The sequence below is a fragment of the Polypterus senegalus genome, chromosome 15 (assembly GCF_016835505.1).
Source record: "Polypterus senegalus isolate Bchr_013 chromosome 15, ASM1683550v1, whole genome shotgun sequence".
In the NCBI taxonomy this organism is placed as follows: domain Eukaryota; kingdom Metazoa; phylum Chordata; class Cladistia; order Polypteriformes; family Polypteridae; genus Polypterus; species Polypterus senegalus.
The window spans coordinates 118,463,361-118,482,783 of record NC_053168.1 but is presented as its reverse complement, the minus strand read 5'-3'; the positions used below and the strand labels follow the sequence as shown (position 1 = coordinate 118,482,783).

Here is a 19,423-nt window from a genome sequence, read left to right as displayed (position 1 = left end):
TGGTTTTAATGAGGAAACAGAGCTGCTTTCATTTACACATATACAGTTAGGTCCATAAATATTTGGACAGAGACAACTTTTTTCTAATTTTGGTTCTGTACATTACCACAATGAATTTTAAATGAAACAACTCAGATGCAGTTGAAGTGCAAACTATCAGCTTTAATTTAGTAGGTTGAATTCATTGTGGTAATGTACAGAACCAAAATTAGAAAAAAATTGTCTCTATCCAAATATTTATGCACCTAACTGTACCTAAGGTTGAATTAATATGAAGTTTCAGAATACCATAAAACATGCCATTCAGTGCTTCAGTTTTTGAATATCTATTTAGAAGTTCAATTTCTCCATTTACAATAAACCTAAACAAGTAACCTTGGACTTGAAATTTATAAATGTCAAAGAAAATAACATCCCAAAAGTTCCATCGTTTGGGATATGAAGGCCACAGGGTGTCAAAGTTCAGATCTGCATACTCCAAGATCTTGAAAGTTGGTGAAAAGGGAAGATGATTTTTGTCTTGGCACTGTAAAAACAAACAAGTTATATACATATAGCTGTTTTACAATAAATGACGTGATAACATTCAGCCATCCAGTTGATCCAACTTATTTCAGAATTCCCAAAGTTTGACCTCTTGTACCACTGTGTGCAGTCACTTTATTATTCTACAGCCAGTCCCTATATTTTAATTGAAAATCTGTTATATTATTTCTACATTCATTGTACCAGTCAAAAACTTGCCTATCAAATCCCATTTCACTTTTTATGGTCTAAGATTTTTTTGATATACTGGCAGGAAAAAAAAAAACATTTCTTAAGATTATCTGTTAAGAATTTTCTTATTTCTCCATTATTGCCTTTTATATAATCACACATCTAATGAAAAACAAATATGAAAATGCAAAAAAAAAATGACCAACTCCTATATAGTGCAAATTGTCATGTGAGTTGGTGTCCATTGTTTCTCACCTATTTAAAAAGAACTGAGCGAACAAACGTCTCAATCCACTAATTTGTTTAAATGTCTTATCCAACAAATTTTTACAAGTGCCAAAGAAGCAATATCTAAAGCAGAGAGAGAAAAAGCACTGGTTGTTTTCACACATGCAACTATGGAAATTCCTGTGTTAAAACTGAAAAAAAACTCTTCTATTTGTATGGATATCAAATATATATCATAACTAGCTGAAATACCCAGCACTGCCTGGGAGGAAAATAAAAAGTGTTTTTTTTTTTTAATTGTTTGAGAAAACATAATTAAAAAAACTTTAAAAATAAAAATAAATTAACAATGAATAAGGACTCACTAATGTCTGGGGCGCAGTGCTGCTTAAACATAAACAATGCTGGCAGTCACCTGCTATACAGTAAACGGTACTAACTGTGTAAGCCGCACAGGAACCTAGAAAGTATTGAAGTCGTCAGAACTACTCTGGGCATCTCTCTGCTATGAGGATGTGTGTTGCCAATGTGCTTGCATCGTTTGTGCATTAGCAGCTAAGTGAGGTTTCCTTTTGCCGGTGTGCTGGCCTTGCTTGCGTATACTTGGAACTGGAGCCCTCACCCCAACTCTCAAACACAAACACTTGCACATGTAGAACTCTATTTAATTTCAAAAGCAACAGGGGTGCAGTGGTGCTCAAACAAAGAATGGTGGCAACCACCTCCAGCTCGTCCACTGGTCATTCTGAGTATCAAATGAATGATAACATGCATACAAGAAAGTAAGATCACTCCCACCCCCCAACCCCCAGAAGAGGGTGGGTTAGGGCTGATTTCACCATACAGTATTTTTAGTCAACCATTGAGAAACATGTGTACCAACTTTCATGAAAATGCTACCAGCAGTTTGGATGTGATGCTGAAACATACATACATAGACTTTATATGAATACCTATTCCATTTTTTTGTTAGTAATTCATTTAATATGTAAGGGTGAATGCGTTTTTATCCTCAGTGGATTACCTGGGTTCAGTGGAAAGGAAGATTTTGCAAAATGCCTCAGCCAGCCTGCTCAAAACGGGTAGCCAACTAAACTGCACATTACTCCCCAAACACTTAAGATATTGTTTATGTACTCTAAACACTAAGACTTTGCATTTTTTGGCTCTTTCAGACTAGTGTGTCTGCTGTATTATGATAATGATATTAATAATTAATATTTATTATTATACTGATATCAGTTTATCAGGTTTTTATATTCTTACATGTTTTATGACCCATGTTTTGTCATGTTCTTTGTTAAGTAGCAAAAAAGTAATTATTAGAATTTATTTGACAGAGATTTTTGTGGAATAATAATTTGCTTCTTAATCTGTTTTGTGAAATTTCTGGGTTAACCATCTCAGGATAACATAGGCATTTGCTTATTCATACACACTACGGTAACCAGTGACATTTTTATGGGTCAATACGAGTTTCATTACAGAAAAGGGGCAGTTCTTAAGTGTATAAGATCTTCATTCAGTGTATCCCTAAAAGAAAACAGGTAAGCAGCAATGTTCAAAACAGTCAAACAAATCTCAATTGGTTCACTCACCTGGACACTGTCTAGCTTTCTTTACCCAGATTTCTGAGATTCATACTATGTCTCTACTTTAGAATTAACCTGTATATTTCTGAGATACTCAGCATGTATTAAAGAGGTTATAAATAAGACAAAGACGTAGTAGAATACTAAAATATTTCTTACAACAACTGTAGGTTCACTCAACATTTAATTTCACTGTCTTTACCCAATGTTATTTGCACCTATGCTATATAATGATAGCCTTCCACTTTAACATAGGTGCAAACAAAAGTTGGTGAAGATGCCAGCATAAAGTTTTCAGTCTGAATTCAATTTAGCAAGTTAAGACTTTAAAAAAAATACTAAATTTTAACACTGCTTTCAGCATAACTTAATCAGTAATATTCTTTTAATGTTGTTTTCAATTTCAGAGTAAGAAAATGTGTTTTCTTAAAACACAGACTGCAGCCGCCATTATTCAAAGGAATGTTGATTTGGTTTGGCTTTCATCCAGCAAAGACGTGTTCCTCCCAAAGCAGCCTGGCTTGCTTGCTTGCTTGCTTTCTTGCTTGCTTATGAGAGTCAAATGCTAGCACTCACTGATGCATACAAGAATCAGGTGAACATAAACACCTGAATACTTTATATACTGATGGTTGTAAAAATACAGTGTTACCCACTTAAATGACAATATTAAAATCATGAACACAGATTAGGACATTTATCTTTAAAGAAATCCACCTAAGCTTACACCCACATGTATTCTGCATTCAGAAAGACTTCACCTGTATGTCTTAACAAATAACAAAGAAAAAAGTAACGAATCTCAATATTAAGTGACTGAAAGCTTACGTTTTCAAGACAGAAACCAGTATATAATTGACTGTGATCCCAACATCTCATAAAGAGATCTCACAGTCGCCAGAGAGCACTGCTGAGCTTAAATCTGTATCAGCATGAAAAACAAATCACTGTTTTTGCCTGGCTGATCACTTCTGATGGGTCTAGACTATTAATAATGATACTTTGTTACCGAAAAACAAAATAAAAATAACATCTTTAAAAGAAACTTTCTGAAGGTGTCATTTGTGTTTTTTTGTTCTTTGATGTTTCTATGAACATATTACTTAATGCAAACTTAAATCTTTTCAATGATTAAGTACTGCGGTCGGCTGGCTCCCTGCCCAGGGTTTGTTCCTGCCTTGCTCCCTGTGTTGGCTGGGATTGGCTCCAGTAGACCCCCTGTGACCCTGTAGTTAGGATATAGCGGGTTGGATAATGGATGGATGGATGATTAAGTAGTATGTTCATAGAACCTTCAAAGAACATCAAGTCTTTTTCAATGAACATACTGTACTACTTAATACACTGAAAAAATTAAATGGTAACCATTTTTTAACTTTTCATATTACTATTTAAACATCAAACATAAATAATATGATATAGTTCCTAATTTAAAACAGAAATAAACCTTAACTATTTACTGTGGCATGTCTTCTGCTTTGTGCCTGTCAGTAGTTACATTAGACCTTCATATAGGTACTATATAAGCCAAAGCAGTGTATGATGAGGACAACTCCTGAAACTAAATCTACTCTCTAACCACCCCCCCAAACCCCAGTAAAATGTAACTAGTTGGAGAGGGTTTGAGAATGTGAGTTATATTAATGCATAAATGACTGTACAGAATCTTCAACATTTATGGGATGTTTTCCAATAAAAAAATTACTACTTTCAACATAAAATATTCATAGTTGGGGCGGCACAGTGGCGCAGTGGTAGCGCTGCTGCCTCACAGTTAGGAGACCCAGGTTCGCTTCCCGGGTCCTCCCTGCATGGAGTTTGCATGTTCTTCCCATATCTGTGTGGGTTTCCTCCGGGTGCTCCGGTTTCCTCCCAAAGACATGCAGGGTTAGGTGGACTGGCGATTCTAAATTGGCCTTGGTGTGTGGGTGTGCTTGTGTGTGTCCTGTGGTGGGTTGGCACCCTGCCCAGGATTGGTTTCTGCCTTGTGTTGGCTGGGATTGGCTCCAGCAGACCCCCGTGACCCTGTGTTCGGATTCAGCGGGTTGGAAAATGGATGGATAATCATAGTTAAGCTAGCCTCACCAAACCTATTTAACACTTAAGCTACCTAAAATAGACATACAAAATGGGTTTTCTTTGTTTCAGTCATTTAATGTGATATTTCTGTTCAGACCATGGCTTCATTTGTCATTTACCAGTAGTAGTATAGCTCAGGTTAACGTTTTGGTAGTAGTACTTAAAGTTACATGTTTTATAGCATAGTGAACATATTGATGAACAAACACTAACAACAATGTATCGCGGACAAGCTAGTCTGAAAAATACAGCGCAACAAAACAATTATTTTTTGTTAATCAATGTGTGTAATTAATTAAATCCTTGGAAATTGTTACTGACAATCAAAACCATTGAAACAAAAGCACCATATGACAGTCTTTGGAAGCCAAAACCTTTTGTATATTCTCCAAAATGAAAATCAAAACTAATGTCACATTTCTGCTCTTGCATTCCAGCCCACTACAAAAAGCAATAACTAAAACAGATGTCGATTTGATTTCATTACACTTGGTTTTACTAATTTTTATCATGCTTCTGACAAAGAAAGTACTTTGGTAGTCAGAATCTTTTTTTGAACTTACTCTAAGTCTTAAACTGCGTTTCTCATATGGTAAATTTCAAAGATGCTTTCTAGAATCATGGTGTAAGTGATTATCTTTAAATAGATAAATAGACAGATAACACTGTATTTGTCCCAAGGGAGAAATTAAAATAATGATAAAAGCTAAATGAACACACTGCTGTTTTTGCAAGTTCTTTTTTAATAGGCATAAAAATAATAACTCGGTTTTAATAGTATGGAGGGAGCAAAAGATTGAGCTTGAAAGGCATATTACATGCAAAATACCACAAAGTATTTGTTTAAGTGGTGCAATCTAATGATAAAGAGAAAAAATGCAAATGAAAATAATCAAACAGAACCATTAATTTAACACATGTAGTGCATGCAAGATATCTTTGTTATTTGAAGTAGTTTAACATAATCTAACATTTTCAAATCCACTCAATCCAATTTTATGAAGTGGGGAACCACAGTTTCTACAGGAAGTGCTGGCCATAAAGAAGAGCCTCGATAATAATTAATTTGTAGCAAGACTCCATGGTCAAAGCAGCATCAGTATATGACAGTAAAATAAATACTGAAAATCTACACCTAAACTACATACTGTTTTGCAACAATCTAAGTGGAAATCTATAATCAACCAATCTTATCCCTCATCCAACTCCAGCTTCAATTGAAGATGCCTATAAGGGAATAGGGAAAAAAAAATCATACAGTCTTAAAGTTAAACCTAAATAATGAATTCTGCTTTTCCAGAACCAACAGGGAATAGAACCAGTCTTCTTTTTCAACATGTGCTTAAACAAAATTATGTAATTATATTTTGTAGTTATATACACTAATGTACAAGTATGATCACACCTAAATACTGGTTTGCATTGCTTGTGAAAACATCCTGTGCCTCAGACTGCTCCCTATGTTGCCTGAAGCTACATGATTACAATCAGCCATTCACTAAAATTGAGTAAGGAAAGATCCTCATCAGATAAAGACAAGTAGAATCAAAGAATCCTGCAACATACCAATGTAAGTGTTTTGACAGTTAAAAGAAGTTTCTGTCTCTGAAAATGATCAGAATTGTGTGGCTTCATCCAAATTCACCAGCCACCATTTCATTTTTGTTTAAGCACCTAAAAAGCACCCTAGAAGGCTCTCTTTTTTTGGTAGTGATCCTCTACAAACATAAATAAAACAAGTAACTGTTTTCCACTACTTTACTAGGCCCTATATTTTTTCAAATAGTCAAATCAGAAATACTACTTTAAAACAAATATGCTATTCTTTTCCTGTTTTTGATTGATTCTTTTCCTGTAAGTCTTATACACCATGCAATACCAAAAATGAACAAATGAATAAATAATTACATTTTACCTGTAATGTAAACATTTAAATTACATATGAACTCGTATAGACCTAACTTTGGGCAAACCTCTACTGGAATCTGAGGAAAGATCAGAAAATTCTCATGTCTATAAAATTATAAAAGATGGGTTGCATAGTGACATTATAGTTATTGATGTTTCCTCCTACATTGAGAACAAGCTCAAGATTAGTCATTATCTTTGTAAACATTACATATTCTCTTCATGTCTATGTGTTTTTGTTTTTTTCTTCCTTCAGGTACTCCTGATATCAAAAACCTGCACGTCAAATTAACTGACAATGATGAGTGCATCTATGTGTCCTCTGAATGACTAGGATCTGGCCCAGACTTGGCACCTGTCCCTTGGATGCTATTGCTGGGGTAGGCTCTAACCCCTAAAACATTAAACTGGATGATTTGGGGTGGGGTGGTGCCCTGCCCGGCATTTGTTCCTTGCCTTGCACCCTGTGTTGGCCGGGATTGGATATAGCAGGATGGATAATGGATGGATGGATGGATGATTTGGGAACATATACTGAATGGATGTAAAGCTGAAATTCAACATGTATTCAGTGTCTAACATGCAGTAGAGGCTTCATGTAAACTTCAAGTAAACTAAGAGTTTACTTGCCACAAACATTTGCTACTTTTGAATGGTTTATCTTTGCTAGGGTGATACTGCTATATTTATGGAAAGCAAGACAGATATTATTACAAAAAAAAAAAAAAAAAACTTTAATGCCAAAAGTAATCCGGGTGTGAATATCTTTTCAGTTATTTTTAAAACATATTCTATTTGGGCTGGTATGTATGGTGCTCAAAAAATTAAGGGAATGTTTAATCACTGTCTAACACCAAGTCAATTAAGTTTCAGGGATATCAGTTGGCCCAGTTAGAAAGCATAAGCGATTCTGAATCAACTTGCTTTGGTGCAAATAAAAGTGACAACAGGTGGTGGTCACGGAAAATTGCTCTCTCCTTCTCCTTTCTGTTTAATTCTTCTCTAGTTTTGTATTTTGCTAGTCTCTTTGTTACTACTGGTAGCATGAGGTAGTATCTGCAGCTGATTCAGGTATGCTAGGTAGTCTACCACCTCCAGTATGGCACATCTATACATGGTGTGGCAAGAAGGTCTCAAGGGCATGGAGGGGATACAAGGACATGTTAAACAAAGAGTGCTGGGGGACATGCGGGTTAGTCAATGGCATCAACGCCTTTGTTATCCAGGAACTGCCTGAACACTCTGGCCACATTATTCCGGATATTGTCCTGCACCACGAGGAACCCAGGGTCCACTGCATCGGTGCAAGGTCCGACAATGGCTCTGAGGATTTCATCCCAGGACATAACAGTCAGGGTAACGTTGCCTAGTACATGAAGATCTGTGCAACCCTCCAAGGAAATGAACCAAAGACCATCACTGAACCACCACCAAATCTATTAAGATGGACAATGTTGTAGGCTGCATAACGTTCACCATGGCATCTCCAAACTCTTTCACACCTGTCACATGTGCTCAGTGTGAACCTGTTCTCATTTGTGAAGAAAACAAGGGTGCCAATGTCAGAGCTGCCAATTGTGGTATTCTCTGGCAAAGCAAATCCAGCTGCGTGGTGATGGGCTGTGAGCACAGGTCCCACTAGAGGATGTCAGGGCCTCATACCACCCTCATCAAATCTATTTCTGACAGTTTGGTCAGAAAAATGCACACCATGTTTTATTATTACCAAATGATGTGCAACTAAGGCAATAATAATTACTGGATTCAATGATACTGTAAAGTTCGATATAGGGTGCAAAAACGCCTATTCCAGCACATAAGCAAGATCGCATATTATACTTTTGATATTTGGCAAAGTGCGCACTGGGAAACTACTGAATTTTGTGTTTATTTCAGCAATGACTAAAACCACAACCAGAAGCAGTAACAAAGGACATTTCACTTAAGGCTTTCTTTCAATGTAGCTTACACATTGCACAGATCATTGCTTAAGGTTAAGAAAATGAAGCCTGTGTATTTTGGCAGGTGGCTCATGTTCTGAAAGAGTAACAAATTTGCTATGTCGTTCTCCCCCGAACATTGCTTTTTGGTTACAAAAACTGGATACCAAAATCTGTAGTTCATTAATCGCAGAGAACTCTTCAGAGATCTAAAATTATTCAAGACAAGATATGATCTTACTATTTACCACAGTGCAAGCCTTAATGTGGTTAGAAAATCATTTCAAACTGCATTCAGCATTTTACACAGGAAATGAAAACAAAAATATTCTTTCTAAAAATATTTTAAAGGTATTTTCAACAACTGACAGTCAGAGCCTGAACACAGCAGGGAATCTGTCATGTGGTTAATCTGTATTTCTTTTTTCATTCAGTTTTCCCTGCATAACCAGCAACATATAGAAGAAGTCACACTATCCTTGTTATTTTGAAGTGTTCAGTCTGCCTAACAAAACCGACTTCAGACTTCAGGAAATACACAATAAAATGAAACCTAAGAGACAAACTGACACATCAAGACAAATAAAGCAGTAACACAAAACAGCCTACAAAGTTCAAAAATGTATCCATGGTGTATCATTGTAATGCATTCAGTATTCGTTAACTGATTATTTGTCAATATTGGAGAATTTAAAATGTTTTCAGTTACTTCATCAAAAAGTCAGGTACCACATTTTGTAGACTACGTGAAATACTGCATATGCTTTGTAACAGCACTTTACATTACCATGCTGTTACCAAACTAAGCCTGAACAAGGTTGTGATGGCTCAATAGCTTTCACAGACAGCAAATGATGTTACAGTGGCACTGATTGATGTCTTATTGTTAGCTGTTGATTGTAGAGTTTCAAGGACTAATTGCAGAACCCAATGGAAAGTTAACATCTCTGTTGAAGTGTCAAGGTACAATTGTTGACTGCTTTGCCATGATGACGAGTACAGCTAAATCTTCACCAATAAATTATTTTAACAGATAAATACTGAAGCAGTATAATGTCCAGATATTGCTGTCGTGAAGTTGTTTTTAATATAACATAAATATGTATTATGTACTATTTATTTATTCTGTAATAAAAGAACATAACTTACGCAGTTCCTTCTCTTTTACAATCGTTTCTAGATAGGTGTCTTGTTCTGTTTTTTTTTTTCTCCCCACTTATGGTTAACTTTCTGCAAGTGGTGGTAGAAGTTAGATGGTATGATGTAAGTGTGGCTTAGTTAAATGCAGGGAGTGGTGGGCCTAACTACCAAGAAATTAAATTTTTCCATTTAATTGACATTTCCCAAAGTAAATTTGAAACAGCAAACTAATCCATAAGTGAAGTCACATAGAATGTTTCTTTTTATTAAAACAGATGAGCTCCCAAATTCACCCATTCTTTCCAGCGGGAGATTTTTGAAATTAAAAAAAATGTACAATGTGCTGTATTTGAGATCACTCAAAGGAAAACTCAACTTTCCTGACAAAGTTCCTAGAAGAGTAAGTGTGCGAAATTACAACAAATTTGACATGACAGTCTCAACAGATGCTTATCATACTACATGCAAACGTACCTAATGTTAGACTTACATAAAACAAATATTGGAGGGTTGCTCAATTCTTGGGGGTATAAACTCTGAAATTCAGAAGATTTGCACAGAATTAGCAGGTGCCTAATAAGATTAAAATAACAACCATTATAAGAAACCAACACAGGTGACCAATCTGATTTAATATGATGCTTATATGAAGAAATAAATAAAATGCTTACTATCTATTAGGAATCAATAACTGTGTGTTAAAGCTGGGCTGGCATAATAGTATAGTGATAAGCTAATGTAGGTTTACAGGGATATGGGCTTGAATCCAATCCTATACGTGTGGAGTCTGTACAATGTATCCAATACAATAGTAATCTCCATACAATAGTAATCTTTTCCTGATATAAAGACACATCTGTGTTAAAGAATGATGTGTTAATCTCATTGGGACTTTCAATTTTCCAAACATTGATTAGGGTGTTGCCCTTGGAAATATAGAAGAGGAAAATGAAATGGTAAAAGAAGCTTTTAGAAACATGGTTACATCTGAAATCATTTTCAAAAAAATAAAGAATTGCATACCTGAGAAAAAGACTTATTTTTTGCAGATAGCGGCCTTCATGGGGATAAGTAAACATATAAAAAAATCATAGAATAGGAAAATAAAACCTTCCCAAATGTAAACATTACATGGTGTCAATTCAGAGACATCCCAATTTAGGTCCACAATTAACATATTCCAAAAACAAATAAAAGAAAATAACCAAAGAAATGAGTAACGACATAAATAAAAATATCAGACGGAAAAGATCACTCTACAAGAAAATGAAAAGAAAAATCCAATAAACAGAAACTTTGAGGGAAACCAGACACTACAGATAGAGATCAAAACTGAACAGTTAGAGAACAAACTGGAAAAATATATACTATTGAAGCCAAAACAAACTATTAGTTTTTCTGTTAATACTCCATTAAAAAGATGTCCAAGAAATATTTAAGATGTCTCGGGGTTCTTAAGCAATTAGCAAATTAACTAAATGAATATTTTACCCAAGTATATTTTACAAGAAAAAAAATAAGTAGTAACAATGTCTCAGGTCGACATAAAAACAAGCTTTAAGTTTACATATTTTAAAATAGAAAAGTCACATGTGCTTCAGACCTTGATGCACTGAAGGCTAATAAACCCCACTGGCGTAATGTGAATGCATCAGTAATGCTGAGAGAAACAGAAGATATCATCTATAGAAATTTATTACACATAATCTCCTCAGATGGTAGAAATATCTGACAGCTGGAAAGCTGCGGACGTAACTATATTCCACAAGATGAAAAGTAAAATGAATCCTAGTATAAGCTTTACATTTAATATCATGAAATAATTATGAAAATTACAACTCGAAATACATTTGTAACAGTTTTTGGAAAAAATTAAGCTAAATAACCGCTAATACGGGTTTACAAATGGAAAATCACCCTAAAACAATCTGTTAAGACATTTTGCTCTAGCAAATGGGAGTAGGTGACAAAAACTAAAAAAAGAATATAATTTAATTATATTTTTATGAAGCTTTTGATTCAGTTTCACACAAAAGATTAATTTTGAAACTACAAGGCCCTGGTAACAGACAAAACGTATGAAATTTAATTTATATATTTGTAATATCATTTTTTTTCCTGCCTTTCTTTTCTCTCTCCTCCACTCCACCCAGGGGAGGTTTGCCTTTCCTTCACAAACGAATCCAACTCGCCTGGGTGAGATGGAGCATATTCCTTTGTAAAGGACCCACAAGTACTTCTAATGCTACCACATTACAGCCAAGAAGCACTTCAAGATAAGGTGGAACCTCCTTGCAATAAGGAATCCTCTGCCAAGCAGCTCCCAAGAAATCTAGCAGGGTCATCCATTTGGACTACAACATCCAGGCAGCACAGCGGGTGTGCACATGAGAGATCCATCAGAGGGATGCAGTCATCTGACACTGGGAGAACACGTGGCCCCAGAAGACAGTCTCCTACTCTTCCACTTATTAAGGCTTCCCAGGCAAGTAAGAAACCATCCTTACCAGTCAGGATGCTTGCAAATACATGTTCTCCATAACAATATTAATGACACTGATTCTGGTATAGTTGGTAAACCTGTGAAATTCATAGATCACACTAAAGGCTGAGAGATACCAGAAAGAGGGGAGTCAACAAAACAATTTAAACAATCTTTAAAACTGAGCAAATATATGGAAATGAAGTTAAAGAGAAAAGTGAGAAGTGTTACAAATGGGCGAAATTAAGATTATTATGAATAAAAAATTAAAAACACTGTCTAAAAGAAAGGCTATCTCTGAAAAAATTCATGGTTTCATATTGATGTTATGTTGTCATCACCAGGGAAGACTGCAGAAGAAATTAAACATGCAAATAAAATATTACTATTAATTGTAAATTGTGAAAATGCTGAATATCATCAAGGGACATTATGCTGTGATTGTATAATGTGCTACTCTGACTGTATCTACAAAAATGACATAGCAGCACTTAAAGATAAGTAGCAGAGAGTAACCAAGTACATCCAAAAATACAAAGGCATGTCATACTCAGCCTAAAGGAGTTAAACATGTTTAGTTTCAAGAAAAGAAAAGTATATGGGGACCCATTCCAAGTTTTTAAATCCTTAAAGACATAAATAAAGTTCATACAGCAAATTCTATTGACTAAATGTTGAAACATATACCTGAGAATGAAAGTGGAAATAAAGTGGAGGTGCAATTAAACCTGAAGCATGGAAACATATCTTTATACAAAGACTTTATATAAAGTTATGAATAAACTGTCAAGTCATGTAGGTGACATCACGAAAATTCAGCTAAAAGCTCATCAAATGAGACTGATCTAATTTGTTAAACTAATATTCTTAAACAGCTTTTATTCCACATCTGAAAGGCATGCTTTTTGTAGAATATATATGTGTGCATAAAAATGTACCCTGTTGGGAACTGAAGTCTCAACCAGAGTTATTTTCTATATTACACACAAAGCTGTCAGGATAGGTGCCATCTTCTCACAAATATTTAGCACATAAATTAAGTTCAGACAGTGATAAACAGATAACAATGGATTTAAAATTAAATTTGAAGTGAAATCTACCACATTATTAAACATGCATTCTTTAATATTTTAAATATTTACCAAAATATTTTTGAAATAAAGGTATGTACAAAAAACATCACAAGATACCACTATGAAAAAACTACTCTTTATACAGTATGTTTATTAGCTTAATGATCTTCACACATCTGAAATGGTGAACTGGCAAAGAGAGAAACTGGGATGAAATCTAAATGCAGGAAATAAGAAAGAATGAAGAGAGACAAGAACTATTTACCAAAATGGCATTTAAATGCAACTATGTGATTCATCAAAAAATCAAAATAGGATGACGTTATTCAAGCCAATAATCTATCTAAAAATGCAAAAATAATGCCATTGTCTTTAGACTGTATTATAAAACCTTCCAGTTTTGGTACATTTGCCAAATTTTAAGTACAAAAGGAAAGTAATTTTCTAGTTAAATATTAAGCAAATATATTTCTGCATCAGAAGACAAGCGGCAAACTTCAGAGATTTGTTGGCAGAGCACTTGATAAAGGAGAAGCCATCTTGTTTGCTTTCAATCGCCTATTTCCTGTCTCCTTAAAAGCTTGTAAGGAAAGTCATGTAACTGTGCTATTAAAGTGTAAGTTTATCTAACTAGGAAACAACCTACTGGCAGTCTGATGTCTTTGTGGTTCTGCCAACAGGCCTACAGCAAAAATGGTGCTCTGAATTATTGAAACGTGCATTCCCTAGTAACAAAATCTTGCATTAAATAAATACCACAAGGTTAGTATGGGCTCCAGAAAAAATAGCTATATTTAAGCATGGCATTTACTGCTGCCTGTATTGATTTTATGTCATAACTTAAACCAACCTGGAAAGCATTTACATGTGTCCAGGAAGTCTATGAAGTATGGTCAAATAACAAAAAGGAAAAGGGCAACAGATTTAAGCTGGCCTATCTACTGGAAGGCCCTGTCAAAATATAAATGCCTCGACACTTGTGTGCATATCCTTCTAAACTATGACATCCTAATATAATTTGTTTCTATAAATAAGATTGCTGCAGACCAATGGAAATTAAATTTGTGATGGTTAATTGAACTCAAGAGTAAAATAATAATTAGAAGCTTCTGATTGTAATGCTAGATATTTGTGCACTATTAAAGACAACAATGCTGATGTCTCCGGGTGATGGCACAAAATGCCTTTTGCCCTTTAGCTGTAGCTCTCTTCACTGTATCAACATAATGAACTCCATATGAGAAACCCACTTTTAGCTTCTATTTATTCAAAAACCTAAACAATCCACTTTATTAATAAATATAGATGGTATGCTAATCTAAAGCAATCAAGGAGACAGATTTTTTAATTATTTCTATTTTCCACCACTTCTCTGTAATCTTTTTTAGCAACAATTTAACCTTCTGGATTCTGCAGCAATGACTAAAAGCCATCAAATTTTTGTGTTCTGATGTTGCATTATTGTCAGGCAGATATACACAAAATAAAAAATGAATCCAGTTAAACAACTTTTTACCTTACTAATGCACAATTCATTCAAATTGATCTTAATTCCAAAGGGCTTAATGATTCTTTTCCTGGCATTAGAGAGAGTAAAGAACAATGATAAAGTACTTTTAGACTGATCAAATAAACAGTAGACATAAGACATGGAATCAACTTCTTTATCTAAGTCCTCTTAATATTAAAAATGCAGAAAGACAATTTAATTTCTGAAGTTTAAATTCATCACATATAATCAGTTTAGCCACTTAAACACTATAAGGGTCATTGGTTTTGGAGTTTACTGCAGCATCATTACGTGTAAGGCAGGAACTCGCCTTAGACAGGGCGCCACTCCACCACAGGGCAAAAAAATCACATGCTCGCCCTTTAAAATACAAGGTTACTGTAGACTCACCAACAAATCGAATATGCATAAATTTGGATGAGGGTGAAAGGCCCAAGTACTAAGAGAAAACCCATGCAGTTAAAGGGAAGAACATACAGAATGAAAGTCACACAAACATATCCTGAGGAGGGATATGGACAAAGAACTCTATCAACAGTGTGCTTCTATTACTATAAAGACATGTAAATTACACTTTAGATTAAATGATACCGTTTTCAGAAAAAAAGAAAAATAACAAATAATTTGGGTAATATTGTGGCAATGAACGATACCAGCTCACTTATGAGAATAATTTGATTTTGCATGTTTTCTGTTTTTGACAAAGTTTCTTCAGGGTGCCAAAACTGTTGACAAATGGTGACTGTAAATTAATAGGTTTGAATGCAATGGAAGAGTGAAATCCACAATTGGCTCCTGCCTTGCTCAAGGGCTACTTGATTTGATACTGGGTTCCTGTATGTTTTCTTTATAAAGAGCAGACCTGAGGAAATTGGGTGGATGGATGAAATTTAACACATTAACCTAAAGCATTAAATTATAATTGCTAACACACATGTTTTTCAGAATAAATTAACATAATTAATATTTATTCCATAACTTTCATACTCAGAATGGACTCGGTCTGCGACCTGAACAGATATCTGTAATATACATTTTGCTTACTTATGTTTGCATGATGCATCCAGAGTTCAGCAACTTATTTTGGTGCCTTTACTACAGTTGAATCAAACATGGTTTATCTCCTAAGTACAATCACAGTTTGGTGGTAATGCATGAACCTATTTAAAAATAATGCGGGCTGAAGCTTTTTGCCATATTCTAGCTTCAATATTTTTTTCAAGAAAGAGTGCGCTGTGCTTTTTAATAATTTAAAATTCTTTTAAATGGTGTGAGGGGACATATCCCAAGAAAATTATGCCGCTGAACTTGGCATTCCAGATATCCATATTACATTAGTTTCAGGAGCTTAGACACAGCAGAATGAAATTTACACATACAGTACTGAGCAAAGGTTTAGGCCGGTGTGAAAAAATGCTGTAAACAAAAAATGCTTTCAGAAATATAAATAATGATTGTTTATTTTTATCAATTTACAAAATGCAAAGTGAGCGAACAAAAAAAAAATCTAAATCAAATCAATATTTGGTGTTACTACCTTTTGGCTTCAAACCAGCATCAATTCTTATAGGTACACTTGCACAAAGTCAGTGATTTTGTAGGATTATAGTCAGGTGTATGATCAACCAATTATACCAAGCTGGTGCTAATGATCATCAATGTCACACGTAGGTTGAAACACAGTCATTAACTGAAATGGAAACAGCTGTGTAGGAGGCTTAAAACTGGGTGAGGAACAGCCAAACTGTGCTACCAAGGTGAGGTTGTGGAAGACAGTTCCATGTCTTGGCAAGATTGAGCACAGCAACAAGACACAAGGTAGTTATACTGCATCAGCAAGGTCTCTCCCAGACAAAGATTTCAAAGCAGACTGGGGTTTCAAGATGTGCTGTTCAAGCTCTTTTGAAGAAGCACAAAGAAACGGGCAACATTTAGGATCGTAGACACAGTGGTCGGCCAAGGAAACTTAGTGCAGCACATGAAAGACACATCAAGCTTATTACCCTTCAAAATCGGAAGACGTCCAGCAGTGCCATCAGCTCAGAACTAGCAGAAACCAGTGGGACCCAGGTACACCCATCTACTGTCCGGATAAGTCTGGGCAGAAGTGGTCTTCATGAAAGAGTTGCAGCCAAAATGCCATACCTCTGACGTAGAAACAAGGTCAAGCGACTCAAGTATGCACGAAAACATAGGAAATGGGGTGCAGAAAAATGGCAGCAGGTGCTCTGGACTGATGAGTCAAATTTTGAAATATTTGGCTGTAGTAGAGGGGCGGCACGGTGGCGCAGTGGTAGCGCTGCTGCCTCGCAGTTCGGAGATCCGGGTTCGCTTCCTGGGTCCTCCCTGTGTGGAGTTTGCATGTTCTCCCCGTGTCTGCGTGGGTTTCCTCCGGGAAGTAGAAGGCAGTTTGTTCGTCTAAGGGCTGGACAATGGTGCAATAATGAGTGTCTGCAGGCAACAGTGAAGCATGGTTGAGGTTCCTTGAACGTTTGGGGCTGCATTTCTACAAATGGAGTTGGAGATTTGGTTAGGATTAATGGTGTTCTCAATGCTGAGAAATGCAGGCAGATACTTATCCATCATGCAGTACCATCAGGGAGGCGTATCATTGGCCCCAAATTTATTCTGCAGCAGGACAACGACCCCACACATACAGCCAAAGTCATTAAGAACTATCTTCAGCGTAAAGAAGAACAAGAAGTCCTGGAAGTGATTGTATGGCCCCCACAGAGCCCTCAACATCATCGAGTGTGTCTGGGATTACATGAAGAGACAGAAGGATGTGAGGAAGCCTACATCCACAGAAGATCTGTGGTTAGTTCTCCAAGATGTTTGGAACAACCTACCAGCCGAGTTCCTTCAAAAGTGTACCTAGAAGAATTGATGCTGTTTTGAAGGCAAAAGGTGGTCACACCAAATAGTGATTTGATTTAGATTTCTCTTTTGTTCATTTATTACATTTTGTTGAAACACTTCAATTTTTGAAAGCATTCTTTGTTTACAGGATTTTTTCACACCTGCCTAAAACATTTGCACAGTACTGTAGCTTTGGTTTACAGATGGGCTGACCAATATAATAAACTTTGTTTATCACACAGCCATTAGAAAGTTGTTTTGTTTCTTTCATATACAACAGAATCAGTACTCATTGCTAAAGCTTCTGCAGTTTTACTTCTATACAGTACTCGTAACTGAAGATTATTATTTATGTATAGCACTGCACCATTTTAAAGTAAAACTGGAAAGCAAGCCTTCTGAATTGCACTCTTGTTTTTTTAAATACTAATTTGTTTGTTTATTCATAGTAGAAACACCCTGCGGTGGGCTGGCGCCCTGCCCAGGGTTTGTTTCCTGCCTTGCACCCTGTGTTGGCTGGGACTGGTTCCAGCAGACCCCCATGAACCTGTAGTTAGGATATAGCGGGTTTGATAATGGATGGAGAGTAGAAACAACAAATAAAACCAACACATTTTAAATGTCTGCTCTAGACAGTTACTTTAATACTTATCTGACTTCTATAAACCATATATTGCTCACAGAAACACTAATTCACATAAGGTAACAGAAAATAAAGAGTGTAGATTCCTGTAATTTACTTTGAACTTAAGTTTAAAATATCAGACAAGCAAAACAAATCTAGATTGGACTGATAATGAATTGATTGATATATTATTTTACATATGCATATTAAGTTAAAAATATTCTCATGATTTTTATGTACTGTATATTAATTATTTCTACATAATTTATAAAATATTCATAACTTCCCTTTAATCTGTGCTGGACAATGTATGCATGAAAAAGGAAGCATACTGAGCATGAGAAAGGAGCTATATAGATAAAAAATATTATTAAAGGGCTCAGGTGTTCATTTGTATGATCTTCCAGGGTTAGGGGTGCAAAATAATTGTAATGTTTGGTAACATTACTAAAAAAAAAACCTTTCACACGCAAAGAACACCACAAGTGATGCTGTCACTTTTGTGGCTACTGCAAAAGTCTTATATTTCCACATCTTTTGGTTATTATGTTATTTGACATTCTCACAAACTAAAATCGTATAAACACGGTAAAAGAAGATGTACTTTAGGATTTGTCCCTATGAAAAACATGTTTCAGATAAATATGACAGATCCCCAGCCTTCTACTCAGAGACCCATTTGTTACTCCCTACAACAGAAATTAAATTTCGTTCCAAAAATACAGAGTATAATTCAAATTTATCTTTGCCATTAGGTGGTAGTTCTGGATGTTAGATGTTAGTGGGTGAAATCCATCTTATTTTCAGCAAATTATTACACAAAGTGAATGACAGGTCCTTCTTGGTGCAAAATCTAATAACAATGCTGTAGGTTTGGATTAATTTCTCAAGGGAGTAAGCTATATTAAATAAAATATTAAAGAGTGAAAAATGTCTTTAAAATGTAAACACTTCTTAAAAAAACAGAAAAAGGCATAGGAAAAAAACTTCAGCTATATATATATATATGATAACATGGGATCTATTAGTATTACTGTGCAGAAACAAGAGATCTTCAAGAAAGAAGGTAATATGTCAGAGTGTAATTTGTCTGAGGAAATAGAAAGATAACACTTAATCCCCTCTCCATAAGGAAAACATTCTGTAGCATTACATAAATACCAGTGGTGACTCAGAAATGCTAAACCTGTATTAAATCAAACAATGCAACATGGTTTCCAGAAAGCAAAAATACAAGTACTACCTGTATAATAAAAAGGAAAGAATATAA

General features: G+C 35.3%; 1 protein-coding gene across 3 annotated transcripts in view; it reads right to left on the bottom strand.

Moving 5' to 3' along the window:
- stk3 (serine/threonine kinase 3 (STE20 homolog, yeast)) overlaps positions 1–19,423 on the bottom strand; it is a 425,887-nt gene that overhangs the window by 284,052 nt on the left and 122,412 nt on the right. The window lies entirely within an intron of this gene.